Source organism: Patagioenas fasciata, chromosome 1 (assembly GCF_037038585.1).
Source record: "Patagioenas fasciata isolate bPatFas1 chromosome 1, bPatFas1.hap1, whole genome shotgun sequence".
Classification (NCBI taxonomy): Eukaryota; Metazoa; Chordata; class Aves; order Columbiformes; family Columbidae; genus Patagioenas; species Patagioenas fasciata.
Window position 1 is genome coordinate 22,337,347 of NC_092520.1, and position 23,501 is coordinate 22,360,847.

Consider the following 23,501-nt stretch of genomic DNA (forward strand, 5'->3'; position numbering starts at 1 on the left):
CGTGTGATCAATGGACTATTCAAACCACACTGGTAATTTTTATAGCTTATGTCATCGTGATCCATTGCATCTTCATTACAGCAAGTAATAGGCAGATCACTGTAAAATTTGTTGAATCATATTGTCATAATTCTGGAGTAACTCAGTGATGCATCAGGTTACATGTTTGTGCTGCACAGGATGAATAACTGCCCAGCAGTGACTTATAACTGTTCCCTGGAGCAGCTGAAGGTGCAGCTCTGATCATTAGGAGCCCTGAGACTGGGACAAGCCAAAGTTTCACAGATGTTCTTCTCCCTTTTTGACAACTGACAGACACCTCAAGAATTACTATTTTGACTAGATTACTTAGGTCTTACATGGATTACTAGAGGTATGCAGGGTTAGACCACATTAGCTGTGGTTATTGTCACAGTTAATCACATGGGATTTGATCTTCAACTGGTGTCAATCTGTCCAGGTTCATTGAAGAAATTAAGAAACACTCATTGTTAGCAGCAGAAGTGTGTTCTAGAAGATAAATAACTTCTTGCGGAAACTACTACATGACTTTCCATGCCACAGCACGAATAAAGTTGGAAGAAATTAATGTTACAAAATAAAGGCAACATTGTCATGATTTGTGTTACATACAATTAGTTTATATCTAGTGAAAACCAGCAATTACTTGGACTCCTGAACCTGTTAACTGGAGACATATGAATCCCAGTTGTCAGACAAAAGCATACAGTTTGGCCCAGGGAGAAGAAGCTGTCCCGAGTTCATCATTTCGAAGGGAAGGGCACACCGCAATGACACACTGCACAACCAGAGCACTTGAACAGCTCCAGCTAGAAAAAGGCACTTGGTTCTTCAGTGGTAGTTACAGAAAGATGTCCTAGGGCAAGTCATCCCCATTGAAGTGAAGAGTGTGAGGTACATGGCTGAGGGGATAAACGCTGTCATCTACAGACATATTGCACTGGTTTAATACAACAGACAACATCACACACTTTCAAAACCAGTATCTGGTTTGCATCACACAGGAGTGTTTCCAGGACTGTCCTCTTAAAGTCATGGAAAAGAGTAGATAGAATTGCTTCAAATCTCTCTGAAGTGAGAGTGAATTGCAATGACATTTGCGAGAATACAGCAAAGTAAGGTAACTGATTAGGTCAGGACTTGAAGAAGGGCAGGACTTGTCATGCCAAAGCTCAGTAAGCATATCGACAATCATTTCAGATAATAAACCTTGAGAGTATGGTCTAGTTACCATATTCAGTTATTATTGCAGAAGGGAACACAGAGTCTGTGACAATGCCTCATTTCTTGGCTTTTATTTCTGTGATAACAGCCTCAGTCAAACACATTTTGTTGGCATCACTGTGTCCTTTGGTAGCTGACACCCTGCTAAGCTATGGGTGAAGTTGGCAGACTCACAACCAAAGACCTTCAAGGTGGCGTAAAACCTTTGAACATTGACCAGCTGATGAATATTCCCAATGCAGATCCTCTCTGCTTTTCCTGAGCTTTAAAATGTAGTCTTCACTGGGAGAAGTGCTCGCAATGCAAATAGATTTTCTAAATTTTAAAGAAACATTCATTGAAATTCAGTAAATGTTCACAGTATTGGATAATTATATATATGGACATTAACCGAAACATGCTATCTTTTCTTATGGATTTGATGGACCACTAGTTTTTTGAGGACAGTAGAGCAAAGCAAATTTGCTAAAAGCATGCTTGCATAAAATCAGGTATATTCTGCTCTTGATACTGCTTTCCATTAGGATGAAAGGCAGTCATGCATTCACATTTACTGGAAGGACAACTGTCACACTTGATGCCACTGTTAAAAATGACACCTTTTTAAAAAATCTGCCTCTTTTTGGAACAAAAACATGATTTGAAACAAGAGCCTATGGACAAAAAAGGCCCTAATTGTGCTTTACTGCTGCCATCTTCTGACATCAGATTAAATTGCAGGTTTTTGAAAGTGCAGAGTTAGCCCAGATTATTTTTTCCTAATGTGCTTTCCAGTAAATGTCATTACATCGGTGATAGAACAGAGTACGTTTACAGAATATTTAGGAAAGGGAACTGTGGCTGCACAAAGTACACCCATACGCTCCAGAGACTCTAGATGGGAAAGGCAGGACCTGAATTTCGTTCTGAATCTTGTTGATTAGATGCACTCCGATAAGAGCATGGAAGTATAAAGAAACTGAGAGTCTAATGTCCTAATTTTTTCATTGTTTTAATTAATCATTATGATCTAAAATTACCATCTTGGTCCAAGGGTTGTGCTGTTGAACACATTTCTTAAAGAAACTCTGCAGTCCTAGTGGCTGATCATCAACCACCCTCAAAAGCATTTTCTCCATTGGGAGCATAATTACACAGTAAAACCAGCTCACCAAACAGGGAAGAAATTAAAAGAGGAGAAGAAAAAAAGCAGAAAAACTGAAGCTCTCCTACCACAGGGAGGGAAAAAGTTCATGGATCAGCTACACGTATTTACTAGAGTTTCCTATTAGTATTGACAGTGTATGGCTCAGTTACCGTGAAAAGGCACATTACGAAATCTCGAGAGGTATAGTTGGTGTGAACGTCATATGAATGGAGTTGCCTTGAAGTATTCTTCACAATCAGACACTGCAGCAATATAGATGCAGGCTTTCATAGTATCAGTCTCCCATGTCCTCCTCAGACATTTGGATTCCTGATGCTTTGTCTCCAAGAAGATGTCAGGTGATGAATTCAGGAAAAATCTGTGCCAGAGATCGTGGCATGTGCCATAAACTGCCAGGTTTGGGTTGTGACCAACTCTTACCCCAGAATACTCACATTCCCCTCCTTAAGCGATGTTTGACTTGCAGCCACTTCATATACGCTTGCCTTGCCGTGAGATTAATTAATGCAAGGTTCAATGCAGTCTGCACTAACAGTTTCCTTTGAATTCATTTGTGTTAGAGCCTTGGAAGAAAGGGTCGCATGGGATTAATCTTTGCTTCTCAGCAAAGCAAAGCCCAAGGCTCATTCAACCATAGCTGCAACTAGAAATCTGTAGAGCAGCTGATCTCCTAATAGCCTCTAAAACAGGTTTGCCTTTGCAGAGGAGGACAGAGATAAGTGGGGGTGGTTTAGTTTTCACTTTTAAAATAATTACTCCAGTTGTAAAAAAAGTTATTCTACCCTCATCAATGAGACAAGGTCAGACATCCAGCAGAGCAGGCTTCAGTCAACCCTCACACCAATGTGCAGGGAGACAGAACTGGTCCACTTTTAATTTCTCTTCAGTTCTTTTGTCCATGACAAAGCCCAGTCTTCCCACTGATTTGTTGCTGTTGGGTATTGTGACATCTTTACTGGGAGTTTGGTTTACAGAAATTCATTTCTCAGAGGATGCTGGTAAACATCTGTTGTCATATGGTACCAGCTGTGAGCTGTGGCTGGTTTCTAGCAAGTGGTCCAGCCTGGAACCTCTTAGGGAATGTGGTTAAAAGGGGGATGCTTCATCTAGGCACCTGATTACAGCAAGCAGTAGTTCTGTATCACTCATCATACCCATGAGCCAGGTTACTTTAGGGACTCTTCTGACACTTCAGCTTCAGTGTGTTTTTAAGGTTCTCTTTTATATCCTATTTTTTTACCATGTGTTCCTCCTCACCTCTTCTGCCTTTCTCCTCTGATGTACTGGAGGCTTGCTCTCCTTTGTGTTCACATTCAGCATCTGTATAAGGAGAAAAGGAAATTTTGTAGCTAAGAAATCTATGTACATTTGATCTTTCCCACCCTTTGTATGTCATATTATAAACTGCATGGAGGAAATAATCACTTATAGATTGGTGCAGCCCTTGTTACATCCCAATCCTGTTTGGAAACAGTGGGTTTAGAGTTTCATATGGTGTTAATATTAGGGTTAAGATCTAGGTAGAGATTTTGCAGGATGAGGGCTTAGTTTTGCTGGAAATTCCTCTTAACTCCTTTGTTTAGCAGAAATCAGTTTCTGCTTTCTTTTCTTTCTACACTAGTAAAATCTCTAGCAAAGTCATAATCCCACGTGATTTACTGGTACTTTGGACTGATGCCAGCTTTGTTTTAATCCCAGCTGCTGTTTTATCCTCTGGGTATTTCAGTTGGTAGTAAAGTGCACAGCACAGTCCCCAGAATCACATGTGAACACAGATTTTAATATTTGTATTCAGTCCCTTTGTTTTGTCCCTCATGGCAGAGCTCTGCTGGTCCTCAAACTTGACCAATTTGATTATATTTAAACTATATTTAAACAGATGCATCCCCTGGGTGAAACTTCTTCCCTGATTAGTCTGGATAGGAAGCATCTGTTTTCCCTCTGGTAATGAGAGTTCCCAAAATGAAAGCACAAAGACAGGCACTGGTCATGTCGTGTGGCATTGGCTGAAGTCCAGCAAGCATGTGGTTCAGCAGTGGAACTTGAATTTGGGCAGGTTGACCCAAAGACACTAGCACAACCATCCTAAAAATGCAAAGCAAAGAAAAAAAAAAGGTAACACCTACAAACACAGTGATCTTGAGCTGTAGCAATGCTTTTACCCTTAGTGATGGGGAATGTATCAACACTGTGGTAAATATTGTAAACCTAAACACATAAAATGCCTAAAACCAGCAGTATTATCAGCTGAGAGCTACTGCCACTGTATTACAGCAACTTTGTGCTCCCTTCTGTCCCCTTCCATGCCCAGCATCTTGCCCTGCTCTGTCTTGGGATCCACTCCCTCCCCCTCTAACACCGAAATGTGCCCAGATTCCCTCCACTGCAGTGGGGATGTGGAGGGGATGCAGCAGGTCCCACCACCCATCCCTGCTAGCGTTGTGCCTTGCATGACTGTGCCTCTGATGCTCCTTCAAGGAAAGACTGGAGAAGAGCAGAGGTGATGAGTCACCATCCCTGGAGGTATCTTAAAGAGACATAAATGAGGATCTTAGGGAACTGGTTTAGAGGTGGACTTGGCAGTGTTAGTTCAATGGTTAGACTTGATTATCTTAGAGGTCTTCTCCCATAAAAATTATTCTATGATTCTAATTGTGTCCTCGGGCCATGGGAAAAGTGGGAGAGTTAGGGGTGTCCTGTCCTCCAAGAAGGGATGTTGAGGAAGAAAGGAGGATCCTGATGCACCAGTACTGCCCTGTACTAGGTTGGCCACCATGGGGTCATACTGCCCAAGGGCAGGTCTTCTGCTGAGGGAAGTGGATGAGTCGAGCAAGAAGAATGCCAGCCCTTGGCTGTGGGTTTCATCTTGGAAGGAATCAGTTTGTTTATTCTGGACATGCATGTGGGATTAAAATTATATGTATGTGATATGAATTGACATCTGGCATGGGGCTATGCAAATGTACCCAGAACACACACAATACAGCGAAGAGTGCACTGGACTGCATACGCTTCTCCTTTTGACTCCAACCTGTCCTTTCAAAATCACTTTTCCGCTTCACCTCTGGGAACAGGCCAGTCTTCTCTCTTGCAGTGATTTTGTGACCCACAAAATTGGCTCTTTCCTCCTCAAACTTTCCTGCTGCCTGGTGTGCACGCTCCCCCAGACCAGAGAGGCCTATTATGCCAAATCAGCCCTGTTAGCTGATACGCCAGTGTGCTGCAAGCTGGTCCCGGGGAACATGGGAAGGGAGAGAGGTGGCCCTGCTGCTGGGCACCAGCAGCTGTGTTGCTTATGAGGCACATGAGGTAAGCGGCCCATTAGAAGACTGACATCTCGGTGCCCTAGTTACATCCTAAGGACGTAGACCTCATGTGAGGCTCATGTGTATGACTCAGGCATCAGGACGGAGATTCTGGAGAGGGGACAGAGTAGTGTTTCCCTGCCATCAAGAAAAACTCAAAGATTTATGGATTAAAAAAGTCTTCAAATTACAGGCTTGATTATAAACCAGATGCCTTGCTGGGTGTTGTAGCTAGGAAACTGTGAGCTGGGGATTCTCCAGGGCAGATGATTGTTCCCAGGAGGGGTGGGCATTGGGAGAACACTTGACAGGAAATTACACCTATTTTTTATTTTACTTAATTGCCAGGTGTATTTTGCTGTTGTTACATAGTTCGTGCAGATCTGTACTCTTGTCCCTGTGATTCCCCAGAGGTGTTCTTCACTTACAATTTCCTGATATTTGTCTCCTGTCCTAGTCCTTATGGTCTTCTCTCACATCCATTTCCATGCAGTGTTGAAGCAGTCAGTGAAGAGACAAGGTTAACACAGACCTCGATGGTGCAAAACCTGGGAGCCAACCAGTACTGCCTGCTTTGGCAGAAGAGTGAGTTGCAAGGAAATTTTCAACACAAAACTGTCATTTCAGTAACACGGAACAACTCCAGAGTGACTATTGAGTAAAGACTTCAAAGCTTTTTTATGAAGCAGCATCATGCTCACTTGAGGAGAAAGTCTGGGGGCAAGAAGGCGAGCTGTTTGCTCACATTAACAGAACTCAGCCTTGAAGTCCTCCTCATCTCCTCAAAACACAAAATTGCAAAACTCTGGGATATACCTGTTGGGTCAAGCACAGGAGATAAATAACTTTTTGAAAAAAACAAACAAACATGTTATGTCCTTGCTGGAAGAGTTTTAAAGCAGCAGCAACTGCCATAAAATTATAATGGGAAGCAAAACTAGTTTTAGTCAACTTCTAAGTGAACACATCCTCTTTCTCTGTGTCTGGATTACTCTTACAGACTATCCCTGTGGGTTGCATATTAGCAGGGGCAGCTTTAAGCTTGTCCAACAGGCATAATTATACTGGGCCTCTTTGTGCATCTTTCCCTAAGTTCTGGCAGTTGTATGCTCTCATGGTTTGCTACTTGTTCTCAGCCCTGTGTCCTCCTACAGCAATCCCACCTTAAATTAAAAAAAAATAATAATAAATGTAAAAATCCCAAAATTTTGGATTTTAAAAAAACACAACAGCACCAGGCTCTGAGGAACATGTGGAAAATTTCCACTGTGCAAACACATCCGCAGCCACCAACGCTGTAAGTATCTGATTAAATGCCTGCCACAAGTAAGCCAGAGCCAGATGTTGCTGTGGTAGTGATGGGGGATGTCAGCTTCTCTAGCCCATCTGGATCAGACACCACAGATTTTTGCAGATTCCAAGTAAATCATTATTATCTGGGTGAAAAAAAAGGCAATAAACTACACATAAAGAAGGCTGCACCACAACAATAATTTTTTCTAATGCGTAAGATGAGATCTGATGGGAAAATCTGAGTGTGGAGACAGACCCATGAACCAGAGCAGATCTGCTGGGGACTGCTGGTGCTGCTGTGCCCACGTCCCAGAGGGCTGGATCCAGGACAGCATCCCTGCACACAGGACTGTTCCTTGAAGGTCTCCCTGTCTGACCTGATGGTTGCCTCTGGTTTAGCTGCTGCTAAAGTCCTCAGGATAAAGAAACCAAGTGGACTGATACCCATGGGCCGGACCTCACCCCATGCTCAGAGGCAAAGAGACACTGAGTGTGGGATTTGGCCACACCAAGGAACCATCGCATTGTTTCAGGGGAAATCACAAGATGAACCAAGCACCTGTAACTCCATTTACTGATATCCATCACCTCTCGGAACCAGGCACCACGCCTGAGAAGCCGTACATTAAACAGACACGCATTACATGACTCATGCACAGAATCACATAAATTTAATCAGACACTAAGGAAAAAAAGACAGAAATTGTGCAAGGTTATTGTCTGTGCCTTTCCAAGTGGCACACTGAGCCCATGTTCCGTGGCACCTGGGGCTGCACACAGCTCTCAGATCAGGGGACAGATGGATTATGTAGATGAGGACAAATCAAATGCTGTATAGCTGCAGGAAGACACAGACTGAATAGACCCTGGAGCTTCTAGAATTAATGGACCCATGAAAACCATCACAGAAAATGCACCAAGCAATAATTTGAGCTGAGAGAATCCAAAATGTACGGGGAAAACAGCGCAGGGCTGCAGGCATATAATCTGTTTGCTGGAAAACAGACCCAGAGTTTTAAATTATTGTGATTCCTTAAAATCAGCTTCCTTCTTATGGCACTAAAATATTATTTGGATGCTGAGTAGATGATTACTTATGGAAACCCCTGTTCAAGTATATGCTTATGTATGTATTTAACTTTATGTGAGAATGAATCAGTAGAGTTTGAATATCTTCTGAAATGTTCTTCAAGTCTTCTGCCCTGGATCAGGCGTTAGGATAGAAGAGGTAGCAGTAATTATACGAAAGGGAATGTGGACCTCCATCACATTCTGGGAGGAATGAATGTTTACATTTAATCTTTGACAGATGGGGATATTAATGCTTTCATTTTATGGGTAAAGAATTATATTAGATGATTGTTGTGTATTATGCACTAGTAAAAGCTCTGTGAGGAGGATAAAATTCTGGTCTTTTAGGGGGGAAATCTCTTTTCTTTAGGTCAGGTGGAGATTTGCTGAGAGGAGGCGGTAGCAACACTGACAGCACTCATTTCTGAGGAAGAATCCAGGAGTGGTAGAAAGAGCAGGAGAGAGGAGGAGTGGTAGAGAGAGCAGGTCATAGAATACTGATGTTCTAGTGAGATTCATAATTAAAAAAACAAAAACAAAACCACAAACAACAAACAAAAATTAAACAAAAAACTAAACCAAAACCAACAAAACGCACACACAAAAAACCCCACAAAATCAACACAAAAAACCCCACAAAAACAAACAAACAATAAACAAGAAAAAAAAAAAAACAAAAACAAGCAAAAAACCAAACAAACAAACAAAAAACCACCAACAACAACAAAAACCAAAACAAAACAAAACAAAAAACCAACAACCACCTCCGAGTTTAGAAACAAGGCTTGGGAAGAGTAATTAAACTTCATCAGTGTCCCAAAACTACTTGAAATGTGGGGTTTTTTTGATGCAACAAAATCTTGAAACACATCCAGACATGCACAGACAAGCACATGATGATAAATAAGTCAGTGTCATGATCTGTGACATTCCATCATATCCGACTTCCTACCTGAAATATAGCTTGCCTTATGTTTAAATGACAAACTCTGCAGAAAATGGGATATCTTTGTGAGTGGATTTTATAGCTGGGATATTTATTACTCTACCCAATGTCAAATTATCTGCCCATTCTGACTTCCTCTTCCAGAGTTATCGATTCAGCCAGAATGACTGACAACAAGTGGGTCTGGAGCCCTGCTGTAACGTGGGAGAAATACAGCAAATTTGCAGCCTCTGCAGTGAAAAAGTGGCTTTTTAAAGAGCTTCAGTTCCAATTTAAATAACAGACAGGAACAGGTGGAAAAGGAAACAAAAACTAGGGAAGGTTAGTGCTGCAGGCAGAAAAGGCACACATAGGTACTGGAAGGAGAAAACTTAAGAAAATACTAAGAAGGAAAAAGAAGGAGAAAAAATGCTTCTGGAGATCAGTGTTCACGTATAGCAATTGGTACCGTCACGGCCAACACACCAGCAGTCCCAGGAAGTTTATAGCATTTGATGCTGCTGCTCCGAGTAATAAAGTATTCTTGAAAGCAACACTGCTACCTGAACGGTTGGGTGGTGCTTCTCCTGCCCCTGAGGCAGCCCCAGTTGAGATAAGTAAAGGCAAACCAGTCTTTGAGCTGAGCGTTGTCAACCTGGTTTTATTTGTGTGCTTTGAAAAGACTCCAAACCAGGTCAGCATAAGTAGCAGTTGCTGGGATTTCAAAAAACACTCAGCAGTGACCTACCAAGGAAAACAACAAAAATAATTGGCTTGTGCTCTTGCTTGTGCTTGTTTCTATATAAAAACAAGGCGTAAGAGGATTGGGACTGTTTCTTATAGCTCTAAAAGAATAATACATGTAAAATGTCAACTTTGGCATTCCCTATTTTTGCCAAAGAATTTGCAGGATGTCTCAGAAAATGGTTGAGCCACTCTTAGCTAAGATGGCAGAATTATCCAAACATTTAACAAGAGTATATTTTTTCCTACATATTTTTAGGCATTTCAGTGAAAGAATAAAAATCGCCAAAGGACATTACTAGTCTTAATGAAAAATCATTACTCCTCTCAGAAAAGCAGATTTCATATATCTGTATTACTCCAATTACCCAGGAAGTCTATTAGGACAAGGACTGGAGTTATAATAACAATAACACAAGAGAATATTATGGGATAAAGAGAAGAAAAATATTTTAGGCCTGCTTCATGCAGCATAAACAAGGGAAGAAAGCAAACATAATTCTCTTTTCCCCTTGACAGGACACCCTTAGATGGAGCTCAAGACATTCACTAGAGATGAGATATGGGGGAAAAAATGGGTCAGTGCCTGAGAAGAGAAGGAAAAGAAAAAAAAGGTAATTTCCATTATTGTCTGCATTTAGACCTTTGTTGTCTTCAATCTTATATAGGGCTGACACAGGCAGTCTTGTGTCCTATTTGCAACTATTGATAAAACGAGATGCGAGTCCATAACTGATGCACTGAGGTTGCTCTGAGTAAAACTCAACAGGATGTTGGTCTTGCTGACAAATGGCAAGTAAGGCTGAATATTAAATGAAACGTTCATTAAAAAACTCCCAAAGCAAACAATAAATGCTCTATACATCTAGGCTGAATGTGATCAGAGCATGACAGCTGAAAGGACCAGTACACAAAAGACACGCTCTAAAATGCTGTGTAGCAATTGACTAACAAAAGCTCACATGCAGAAGGCACAAAAGAAGTGAATTTGGAGGAAATCATAGATTTCAGTGTAAAATCTCTGTTCAAGCATTTTAACTCTGAGAATTATCTCCCAAAATATCAAGTTAATGTGTTCGCACTGACAGTCCTACTTCCATGCCTTCCCTCGGCCTCCCATGCTGGACACACAGGGCCAAACTCTGCTTGTGGGTACAAGACTGGGTTACATCACTTTAATACAGCTTTGGTCTATGGTGCTCTTTTATAATGGAAATCAAGAGCTAAGGGCTAGGCTACCCTTATTTCTCCACTGTTGTTTTGTTTTTCAGGCAAGTTTACAGCCCCTGAGCCCTACACAGGGCAGTCTACCCACAGCAGGCACGCTGCAGCTCTTCTCTGCTCCAAAAAGCAAATGTCCCAGGACCTGATGGGCAAAATTCCAGACAAGTGCAGCACTTCTCTGAAGCCTGCAGAGATGACAGAAAGAAAAAAAAAAAAAAAAAAGATGGTCTGGGGAATAAGAGAGTAATTGGGCAAGAATAAGCCAAACTGAAAGAAAGAAGAATTTGGCCCAGCATGGACATTAAGTAAAATCTGTGCTGCTGCAAGCCAAGGTGGAGTAGTGTCTGGGGTACCACCAGAGAACTGTGCTCTGCTGTGTTTGCATTACGATTGATTTCTAAGCATAACCCACTGATACAAACAGACACTTCTTGGACGCACATAGTACTTGGGCAGACTTACCAGCAGAAGAGAGGTAAATAGTTGTATTTTGCCCATCCAATGGCCTCCCCTTCCCATCCTTCCACCTCCTGCTCCTGCATTGCATCCTTGGTAATGCAGACAGATGCCTGTGGCATGGCAGGGCAGTTTCCCTCCAGCAAGATGGGGAGAGGTCACAGCCCTGCATAGCAACAGGACAGAGCGATCATCACACTGGGGCCCATCACTTGGCCACCCTTGCAAACCCACACAGTGGAGCCTCTCCCACCCAGGAGGTACTCTTGGCGGAGCGACTGGCATGGAGTGGGAGCTCCCCCAGGAAGGGGGTTAGCCCACTCTGCACACCTGGGCTACCTGTTCCTCTGAGTGGCTTGCAAAGTGCAGGCTCATGGCAAATCATTCCATCCACTTAAGGCCAGACATCGCAAGGGACAACTGGAGAGTGTCAGGAGTCATTCCAGACCATTCCTCAACAGCAGCTGGTAAAGAAAGGCAGCTGCATTTTTTTTTTTTTTTAAGAAGAAAGATTCTGCTTGAAAGACTCGGCCTTCTCCCCAGGCCTGTGTCCAATATTGGGAGAAAGCAGTAATTCCTGATCCTAAACACAACAGACTCTGCATGGGACTGCTACTTGCATGCAAACTGCAGGAGTGGGAATCCAGCCACCAAGCAAGCAAAAGAGCTCCAAAGTGAGAAGGGTTTAACTAGATGGGCATTTTTTTCCACATTCAGAAATTCATTTTCCCCATTGTGAAATCTAATACTAATTCCCCACGACACCTCTTTCTGCGGTCTCTGTTCCACAAGCCTTTTAACTCTTTCTCCCCTGATCCTTGTGAGGTTTCTTCACCTGCACACAGCCTTGGAGCTGCAGAGTGCACCTGGCTGCAGGCTTGGTGTGGGGCTCTGGCAGCAGCAGAAGAAGGCAGCAGCGTTGCCAGGCCCCAAGAGCAGCACGCATCAGGGAGCCAGCTTAGCAGGGCGAGAAGACAGCAGCTTGCATGCAGAAGTCTGTTTGCCTGCGTCTGCCGTCCCTCCTGCCGTGCCAGCTGCCGAGGGTCAGCTCCTGGGGTTCGGCTCCTGGGCTCACCGGCTGCAGGGAGGGAAGGAAATGCTTCCAATTCCCCCACCACCTCTTCCTGGGCTCAGGGTGCAGCCTGCACTCTGCAGGGACGCTTATTAAATAAGCCTTTCAATGCTTGAACGTGTTGGGCACATCAGCCACGGGTCAAAACAGATTTATACAAAAGGATGTTTTTCTGCCTTTGACAAGCAGGAGATATGGTGGCTTGTGTGCTATTCTTTCTCAGCTCAGAGCCAGGAGCAGAGCTCAGCTCATGAGCAGCCAGTGGGTGCTGGCAGTGTAACAGAGCAGTGTGACAAGGCAGCGTGGCAGGGCAGTGTGACAGAGCAGTATGGCAGGACAGCATGGCAGGACAGCATAGCAGGGCAGCGTGGCATGGAAGCGTGGCAGCACAGTGTGAGAGAACAGCGTGGCAGGGCAGTGTGACAGAGCAGCATGACAGGGTGGCAGTGTATTTCATCCGCATGCCATCAGTCAGTAGTCGAGTGAACTCCGCAGGAAGGAGGCAGCAAAAAGATGGTGTCAGAGCTGCAACTCCCTCAACATCCAAAGGCCTTGGCGAAGCCCTGGAATGGTGGTTTCAGGGGAGCAGGGCAGAGACAGCTCAGACTGCAATAGAAATCCCCACTGCAAGCCTCTTGGTTGTACAAGTTTTCAAGAATAATCTGAAATTATCTCAAAAATGCACTTGAAACACATCATAACTTTGTAAGAGAGGAGAGCACCAGTAGACAGGTGTGGACAAAGATAAGATGTCGGATGTCGGACAAACTAGAGCTGTGTAGGTGCAAGTGTAAGGGTTATCACTCTAAACTGTTACTCTAAGCACGGTTACGCCGGGAGCTACAGTCACCTCACTCAGGTTTTCTGAGCTGGAAGCTCTTGTGCAGCTCCTGTTCCTATCAGGGATACTCCAGGTGCCAACTCCAGCCAGATTTCTAATGCTGGTAAAGTGTCTTTATCATACAACAGAGTCTTAATGCCTGTTTTTTGTAGTCTTTACATCTAATGCAGCTGCTATTCAATGACTTGCAGGCTCTGAGGAAAAAGGAAAATCAAGTTAGTTTGGTGAAAAGGAAAAATTAAAGTCATGGCTGACAAACAAAAGAAGCAGTTGATACCACAGTTCCCTGGGTCTCTGGTGCGATGGGTAGTGTCAAGTTTAATGGGGGCATGCAATTTTGCATGATAATACCATCAACCTTTTTCACCCAAGGTAAGTAGATTTGGCCATTTCCCAGACCATAGTTTCAGAGTCTCCCACATGTTTTGTGGAGGGTTTCAGGGGTATTCAGGAGAACTGAGGTCTGCTTTAGGAATAAGTGTAATGTCTCAGGTGACATTTGTGATCTCTGACTGATGTTTGGATTACAGGTGATCGATCAGTAGATGAAAGAGAAAAAAATTAGACTGAGTCCTACTACCTTGGATGGTTGCTGGCAGCTGCCTTGCAACGTGCAGCCCAGTGTTGGGAAGTGCTTGGACAGAGAGTGCTACCTTGTAAAACCAGCAATGAAACCCTTAACTCAAGCTCTTTTATATCAGCCATAACTCTGAAGAGAACACAGGTTTCTATAGAAGCCCAAGAACACTGTATGTGGTGGGTGTTGAAAAACATCCACCCCACCTGGCTGGGCAATGCCTCCTCCTGTGACCTTACGGGTGCCAAAGATTGGTGCCGAATTGTTCACAAAGAGGGGTCTCTGGAGAAGTATGGTGATGTTTTGCATCATCTATAGTTGGCACCAATGTCAAGGAAAAGAGCTGTCAGAGAAAACTTCCCAAATCAATGCACTGATTCCTCTTTAGCTGTCTCCAGTGGGGTGATTACAGAGCTGCCGGGCAGTGGGAAATGGCTCACATCTCTCAAGCTGCATCTAATTAAATCACAAACCTAATATTCAGCAGCAGCAGCAGTTCTCTGGGTTTCCCCTCATTCGTAGGGTTTAGATGTGACTGCCATGAACGTATTGTGCCCATGCACATATTTACCCAAATGAACTGTGAGGGATGCAAGTGAAGTGAGACATCGGAGGAGAAACTGGTCAGCATGGGACACCCAGCTGTGTCCTCACGGATGAGTTGTCCTGTGACAGTGGCATGAGCTGACAGGAGAGCACAGCACTGGAGATTAATTGCTTCTAATGAGCAGCAATGTAGTCCTCAGAAAAGGAAGAACTCAGGACTGCCTCGGAAATTATAGCACTTTAACCCTCTGTTATGTGAGTCCTCTCACTGGAAGTTTTTGGGCAACACACCCCATGCCTGAAAGGCAGAGAGGATTTCCATGGAGGTCTGTTGCTCACAGAAAAGTGAGAGGTGGGATCCCAGCCCAGCTCACTCAGGAGGAACAGCCACAGCACTGTGCAAAACACCAGTTCTGTCGTGAGCTCCCAAACCCAGCAGGAATTCGTATGAATCTCCTGTTTCAGGATAGCCTTATTTTCTAATCCTGATGCAACCTCCCTGTTCCTTGAACACTTCTGCACTACAGCAGCAGTTCTGCCAGTCAGGGCTGCTTGCACAGCAGTGTAAATCTAGGGTAACTCCACAGACCTTAAGAAGTGACTGCTGGTTTTACACCTCCCTGAAGGAGCTTGGGCTTGGGCATTTGCCATCTGGAAGACCTGTATGAAGTGACTCTCTCTCTCTCATTCCTGTTTTTTTCTTTTCCCTTCCTGTGGCTCTTTCTTTGTCAGTACTTCTTTCATTTAAAAAAAAAAGTGTTCCTGCGTCAGGGCAGCTATCTAGGGTAACCCAGAAAATAACAGCAAACGCTGGGAAGCTCAGAGTTCAGATCAGGTCAGCGGCTCCAGGTCAGCCACCGTTTCTCTTTTGGGTGATCTCTGCAGGGTTCACTAAGTTTGCAATCAGGTCTATCAGGGTTCGTCAGGTCAGTGAGCAAAAGCGAACACCCTATTCCTGTACTATCGTCCCATTGGAAAACTGCCTCTAAGCTTTCAGCAAAACTGGGGACATGAGACGGCACAGCTTCACACAGGCAGGAGGAAACCTGCAGGCCAGCAGTAACAGATCCCCCTGCAGTATCCCCATTCCTGGCAGGGGTGTTTGGGTGGGGTTGGCTGCCATCCTGCTGTGGTGCTGAGGGAGCCAGGCAGAGACCCACGGGCACAGAGGCTCCTGGGCTGGGAGGAGCAGTCCTCCTGGTGGCCATCTGCACTGAGACTAAATGGAGAGAGAGAGAGAAGCAAATGAGCTGTAATTGTTCACAGAATGAGTACTTGTAGTTTCAGGGGGAAGAGGAAGATCCAAGTGACTAGACTCTTTGAGTTAAACTCAGGGAACTGTCTTAGCTGGCAAAAGAAACTGGGGTAGAAAAAAGTCAGCCATGAAGTTGTGACAGTTTGGTGGAAAATCATTACAGCTTTTCTGGGCTGTTTTCATGGCAGAACTGACCTACTTTTTTAAATGCTAAAGTGGCGGGGGTGTTACTGAGCTGCAGACAAACCAAGTTATCCCAGGCTGAGCAGAACCATAATTTGGCAGAATTTTTCTCATGTAACTCAACTCAGACTGAACTTGTTGGGAAACTGTAGTTAGTGGGTCTTGCTTTGTCTTTAGGGATATGGGCAGAGGATCCTCTCTGGAGAGCAGAGCAGAAATGGGCGATTACAAGGAGCCCATGGAGGGAGGCTTGCTGCTGTGCGAGCCACCCCAAAGCTGGTTCTGGGCAGATGTCACTCACTTAGAGACTGCTGATAATAGATCCCACTAATCAGGACACTGAGTCACGAATCAAGAGATCAATCTGCTTTGTGATGTGAAAAAATTGAAGGTTTGTGCTATGCTGTTTATTTGGACACATGCATCAAAGACACAAGGCTAAAAAATGCTTTTCTAGAAGCCGTCAACCTACAATCGTTCCAAACAACTTTGACTAATTCAAGTCACTCCATAAATCTTTCTTTGGATATCTTGGATAACAAGTTTGAGATTGTTGTTAATGTTTTTCTGAAAACAAGAGAAAATGCTATATTCTACCTGGTTGGTTTTCTACACTGAGGCCATGGACCATGTAATGACAGGAACTGTAGTTTAGCTATTGCTTAAGGGTTTCTACTGAACATATCCTAAATCTTTAAGCTAAAAAATATTCAATTTGGAACTTTTATTGTTAAAATAAATTAAATGATATTTAAATCATGAAACATGTATGAATGTATAATTTACTTATTTTATTGAAACTTTTTACAAGTACAGTAATCATATTCATACACAGATGAGAACAATATTTTGATTAATTTCAATGCTTTGGTGTCAAAGCAATTTGCCTCCAAGCTGTAATATATATTTTATAAAGTATAATTTATATTTAATAAAGTAATATAATTTTAACTTATTCTTTACTCAAAACAAATTATTCATAAACCTATTTTTTTAAAAAAAGTTGAAGTCTTTCCTCCAATTATAAAAGGGATGTGTCTGTGCCTAGATTGGTTTACAGGGTGGTATCTTTTTGTGTAAGAAACAGCTGCTATAGTGCATCCTAGGCTCATCCTTATTTTAGAAGGTGTTAGTAAAACCAAAACACACTATTGCATACCATAAATTTCCTTAAATAATGTATCTTATAATATAGTTTCCAAGAAAAAATAAGAAAACCTTACATGCAAGAGCATCTGTTTAACTGATATTTGCTTGTTTGAGCTTGTTTTGTTTTGTTTTGTTGTGGTTTTGTTTGTTTGTGGGGTTTGGTTTTTGTTTGGTTTTGGTTGGTTCATTGGTTGGTTGGTTTGAGTTTTGTTTTTTTTCCTCCAATAATGTACTTTTAAGAAACTACAGGCTAATGCATGGACATGGGAAAATGTCCTCCTACAATAAACATGAAGTCTCTCATTAGCAAACTGCTTGGGTGCTACTATAAGGCATTAGAGCAGCTGGCACAGTTCCTGAGAATAGAATTATTCATTGCCATGGTTACCCATGCTAGAAATATGACCCTCTGCAATCATTGTAGACAAAGATCCTTTCACAACGGTGTAAAAATTAGAGCATTTTAAGCAATTAAAGGAATTTATAAATTGTACGGAAGTTGAAATTGTGCCCTGTAAGCGGTGTAGCTTTTTTACACCAGAAGGGTTGGAAAATGCTCTGCAAAGATCTGATCCTCTCGCAGCCTAAACAACCTGCAAAGCTCTCGTCCACCATTGAGAGCAGGGTCAGAGCCCAGTGAGAGCCCGAGCTTCTTGGCTGTACACAAGCCCTTCCACGGGTGGTAGGTCCTCAGTGGAAGCACACTGTTCAAACCACACAGGACGGTCTGGTAACAGCTGCAGCAGAGCAAGATAACAGGTAGGAAATTATCATGTGTGTTGGTGATAGAACTCACCCCATTAGGAGTATCATGGAGGTAATTTGTGTTAGACCTTCCAGACCTTCAAGTGATAGGAGAGGATGGATGCTGGAGCCAGCACAGGCTTGGACAGAAAGAGCAGCCACAAACCGGGCTGCTCTCCTGCACCCACTCTTGGACAGCTAGAGCAGAAGATGCTCCAGCAAGTGACATCTGCGTTGTGCAAACGCCCAGCAGAACTGAACTGCTTCACATGCAGGCAGCAGGTGAGTGGGAGAAGCAGGACTAAAACACAGGTGTCCTTTGGTCCTGCAAGTGCCTTTTCCACTTGAACACGTTTCCTCAGGGTGGACTCGGTTTCTGCAGATGCCCATGCCTTCTGTCTGGTCTCTCAATGCTGTAAAACCACAGGGGCTGTGGCTCCAGCTAAGCACCAGCCTGGAGAGGCTCTCATGCAGCTGAGCGTGCCCAACAGAGCACAAAGACATCTTAAATAAATCATTTGCTCTTCACATTTGAGAGCTTGCTGGGCTGGTGCCTTACCTTTCATAACGGAAATGGTCTCTTTGTGAGAGGTGAGCTGGGACTTGGAGAAAAGCAGCAGCTTTCATCTGTACTGCCAGCAGTAGCAGCTTCACCACACCTGCTGTGAGGAGGCTCCTTTGGGCCATTATGTACCAGGTTGTGGTAGAACAAGCTGGAGCTGCTGCTTAGAATGAGATCTTGCCCCCTCTTCCACCACCCCTCCATCATCTCCCAGCCCCAAGCCATCACACACAGTGCAAGGGCTTCTGTGTCCCTTCTCTCCCTGTTGGGAAAGTACATCATCCCAAAAGCTCGCCAGGCTCACTAGGCTTTGGGCAGGCACCCACACCTGCCTGCTGTGGGGCAAAGTATGCTGTGGGGCTGAACAGGGACAGTCCCTGACCCCATTCTCCAATGCGTTTCTGGCAGCACTGTGACCTGTGACACTTCCAGAAAATGACTCAGGGGAATTTCACCTATATACAAACACTTGAAGGGAGGGTGCAAAGAGACAGAGCCAGGTTCTTCTCTGTGGTGCATAGTGACATGATCAGAAGGAAGGGGCACAAACTGAAACAGAAGAAGTTTCCTCTGAACATCAGAAACCACTATTTCACAGTGAGACAGACCGAGCACTGGCACAGGTTGCCCAGAGAGGCTATGGAGTCTCCCTCCTTGGAGACATTCAGAAGCCATCTGGACACGGTCCTGGGCAACCAGCTCTAGGTTGCCCTGCTTGAGCATTGGAAGTTGGACCAGATAGTCTCCAGAGGTCCCTTCCCACCTCAACCCCTCTGTAGTTCTGTGGCTCTGCAAGGGACAGCCCAAGCAGACCCAAGAGGAGGTCTTGCTGAGGCAGGGTCAACTCTCAGGCAGATACAGGCTGGGCTGGGGAGCCCTCAGGACACTGCTCAGGGACCAAAAGCAGTCACTGAAATAGAGCCCACAGCAAAATCTTGTTAAATTAACTCCTATGGGATATAACATCTAATGAGCAGACCTCGGCATGGGACAATTTACCCGAGAGCTAAGACGGCAGCTTTCACCTGCCAAGATGCTGTCAGAGGCAGCTGCTCAACACCTCAGCCATGGCTGGACCCAGCTCTCCAACACTGACCCTCAAAATGCAGGAGGAGAATAAACCCGGCCAGGAGCTGGTTAAAAACTACCGGAGCATAAAGCAGAACCATGTGATTTGGAAACAAATGCTTTCGGAATTAGGTTTCCCAGTACCTCCGGGCAGGAAGGGAAGGTGAAAGCCAGGGTGGCGCAGTGCAGCCCAGATGGCTCTGCCCAGCACAGGAGAGAAGCTGTGTCAGGTCAGCATCAATCCCAGTCACAGCTGCTGGCTGAAGGCCTGGAGATCCCTTTTGTCTCCAGACCAATATCCCCTAAAAAAAAAATTCAATTTTTCCTTTGTGAATGTATGAGTTACACATGATCACAAGGCCGTTTCAAACAACCTCATGCTCTCCTTCTCCAACCTTTATTTCTTTTTGAGCCTGCCCAGTTAAAAAAGGTTACCTAGACCTAACATTTCTCCAGCATTTCCCTTACATCTCATAAGGTTCTCTTTTAAGTGAAGTGTAATGCATGTGTGGAATGCATAGCCACAGGATATTACTGAAGTTAAGAACCTCAAAAGACACACTTAAAGTGAGTATTTATGCAAGTGGGAATCATTTCTTCAGTGGTAACAAGCCATACAAACAATTTTCATCAAAACAGAGACAAATCACTACCTGAAGTTAAAAAGGTACCTCCTTTTCCAAACAGATACTACATAATTATCTACAACAGTGTCTTCAGGTGTCTTTGTAAAGTATCTCCTCTGCTGGCAGCTGTGGACAGCAATGGACTTCTTCATCAGGTGGGCCACCAGTTCTACCAATATATCAGTTCCTGCATTGCCCTTTTGCAAAGCCATAGCACCACATCACTCTGCTGAGGTTCAGCACCCAGCTCATCAAATCCTGAGCACAGCTGCCTTCTGGCTGTATGGCAGGAGTGATGAATAACTACTGCTGCTATTCCAAGTGTAAAACTGGAAGTGAGGGATGCAGCAGAACACCACTGTATAACAGGTATTTTTTCCTAGTCTAGTGTTTCTTCAGTTAGTTTCAGAAAAGTTGAGAGTCTGTGGCCATCAGCAGGTCAAAGCTGTGCAGGACATAGCAGAAAGGCCATCTGGAAGCAAGGGCATCTGTAGTCAGGTCTAAGGACAAACAGATCATGAGGCTCTCTCATCCCGCCCCTGCCACGGGAAGGGTCCCCACTGTGGAGCTTCAGCTGAGGAAAGACTATGTAACATCTCTCTCTCACTACTCCATGATGCTGTCAATTCCCCTTGACACTCTTCCTCTCCAGCTCTTTAATCCCACATTTGAAGAGCTCCAGGGACAGCAGCACCATAGCCAGGAAGAGGGGAAGGCAGCTCTGTGGCCCCTCTTCAGCTAAATCCTAACCCTGGGTATTTACCACTGCCATCCTGTGCAAAAAATATGGGAAAGAGCGCTTCTCCTTCCCTCTTCTCTCTCAAGGTTGTGGCCATCTCTGCCCCTGGTGAACCTGGGCAGGATGAGGGGAACAAGAGAGTGCTGCTGTTGCACCATGCCCCTACCCATGTCTCAAATCACAGATAGTGGGGTAAAACATGAAGGATCTGGCCACATTAAACCTTTCCTGTAGAATTATCACAGTCCCCATTTAGAGGTGGAAAAAGCAAAGAGGTACAGTTTTCCATTGAAGGTCACAGAGGACACACGTGAAAGGATATCACAACCTGACTCCAATGCCCTGCCCTGTTCTCCAGCCATTCTTCTCCTTTCTGAGCCATGTTAACCAGCCCTGTAACAGCGCCAGGAAGCCTCAAGAAGCCCTGCGGAAAAGCTCTAGGGAGAAAATAGTAGGTTCAGTGATGCAGAACAAGACAAGCAAACAAGCAGCCTGCAAACCTTGACAAAGTGGTCCTTACCTCTGTTCAGCAGCTGGGGCAGGGGCTGTCCCTGGCACACCAGAGCGTTACTGATCCTCACTGCATGGGGACACTTCTGCTGCAGGGAGGCCTGAAATGGCCACGGGAGCTGCTGGTTGGTAACCTCCTGAAGAAGCATTGTATCTTGTGTTCCTGCACATCATCCGACTGGAGAAAAACAGATGTGACAAGATAACATTGAAATGAAATCCCAAGAGGGAAAGAGAAATCGGGGAGCTTGTTAAGAAGCCTGCTGCCATCTGGAAAGCAGGAAAAGGGCACAAATCTGTGTAAAAGTGGCATCTCTGGGGACAGCCTGGGTGCCTGCAGCTGGCACAGGAAGATGAAGGGATGGGGACTAGCTGATGGGCCTGCCCTGCCCTGGAAATCGGATCAGGGGGTAAAGGGAGTGTTGGCTTTCATTTTCAGGAGACTTCAGGGTATGTAGCAGCATCTAAAATAATCACCTCAGGCTGATTGTTGTCTTTGGCAGGAACAGTAACTTTGTGGCCCAAAGGGTTTAACTGAAGGTACAAGCGGGGAAATGAGAGCACATTGGGCTCTTCATTTGCTAATAGGAGTCTTTTGTGCTGTTTATTGGTTCAGAGCCATCTCCTAGGTCTTAACCCTTTACTCCTTAGTTGCCATGAAAACCTGTGGTCTTCCTTGACTATGCATTTCATTTTTTCAGAGGTAAGAATCACTCTTTTTGAGCTTACATTAAGCTCCCATCACTGGTGCTAAATCTGGGGCATGGAAAGGGAAGAGGAGACCTATGCCATGGTAACAGGGGCCTTTGAATTAGTAACTGGTTTTCTTGTAACTGATATTTTCTGTAATTCAGACCAGTGAACACCAACTTCACACTGGGCTTCTCTTATGGAAACCAAGTACAAAAGCCTTTTGCTTTTGGTTAGTCATGTAAATCCTCCGATGAAGCCTATTCTAACAGAAGGGTAGTAAAAGGCTGTGCTATAAATAGTGCTGTGTGTTTGCCTGCGCTGAGGCAGAAATGTAAGGTTTCATAGCTCGGACTGAGGGTCCTGGTTGTTTCGGAGCCAGGGGCTGACACTTGCCTTTATGCTTGTGCTCTGATGTCTGTTTTGTTTTCTGATACAGTCATTTATTTTAAATCAGTCTGAATACATGTTACGTCTTCAGAGAGAATGAAGATCTGGCATAGACAGGTTAACTTGACTGTATAATTTGGTCCAACTGTTTTTTTCATAAAACAGGCAAATTCAACATCATGTGGTGGTGATAGACATAAATATTCTAAGCCCCTGAGAAAGCAGCATTAGGCAGCTCTGCAAAGGATGCAAGCACCATTTCTGCAGTTGCTGCATATGAGCATTTCTTGCTGATTTGGATGAAGCTGTTCAGATGCAGCAGCTGTGTAATCAGACCCTAAATGTGGCATAATAATGACTGGATATGGTCTAATTGGAAGGATCAAAAGCTTAATTTGTTAACACGTGGGGAAAAAAGACATCTATAAGCAGAAGAGTAGCAGGACTGATTTCTTCACTATAAGTGCTGCATATTTGTATGATTTGTTATCTGTCAGTAAACAAAATCTACTAGTGCAGAATGTGAAGGGTAGAAACTCAGAGGAAGACAGATGTAGATGTAATATATCACTACTGAAAAGAGAGATCAAGACTAGTTGAATTCTTATCTGTCTGCACTTTTCCTTAAGAAATACTCAGAACAATCAATTTTATTTTTGTTACCATCATTTTTCTGACCCTCTACCTCATTTTAGTGGAACAGATGTTTTTCATGTCTACTTTATATTGTGGCCAGTAACTTCACAGCCACAATCAAGAGCAAGTTTTTCACTACTCATATTTACTAAGACACATTTGCCTCTATTTATTCAAACCTTTTTTTTTTTTTTTGAAAAATTATGTTGTGTTTTCATCTTTACAGGTGAAAAAAATGGAGCTGGGCAGGAACCGAATATATTTGCTTTACATGACATACAGATTTAGCATAATTTCTGTCCTTAAAATACTGTTCAGTCATAGGATTTTTGTTTATTTTGTATTCTGCATGTCACCCTGCACATTCCCAGCTCCATGCAAGGAGCTCAGCACCATTTGTTCCTACGCTGTGGTAGCCTACAGCTGAATGTGTTCTTGAAGCACCTTGAGCCACAAAGGTGCCCTGGAGGCAATCATCTCCCTGTGAAGCAAGAGAGGACGCA

The 23,501-nt window shown here is 44.0% G+C and overlaps 1 protein-coding gene across 2 annotated transcripts in view; it reads right to left on the reverse strand.

Moving 5' to 3' along the window:
* Positions 1-428: 428 nt before the first annotated feature.
* The window catches only part of AMER2 (APC membrane recruitment protein 2), a 36,212-nt gene continuing 13,139 nt past the window's right edge, over positions 429-23,501 (reverse strand). Inside the window, exons 2-3 of one of the 2 annotated variants that reach the window (XM_071804320.1) lie at positions 21,293-21,460; positions 19,559-21,209 (exon numbers count right to left, since the gene is read on the reverse strand). The gene's annotated coding sequence lies outside the window, so the exon portion shown is untranslated. Of the gene's footprint in view, positions 3,713-19,558; positions 21,210-21,292; positions 21,461-23,501 lie in introns of those variants that run through there. The other variant, XM_071804321.1, reaches the window with a different exon arrangement.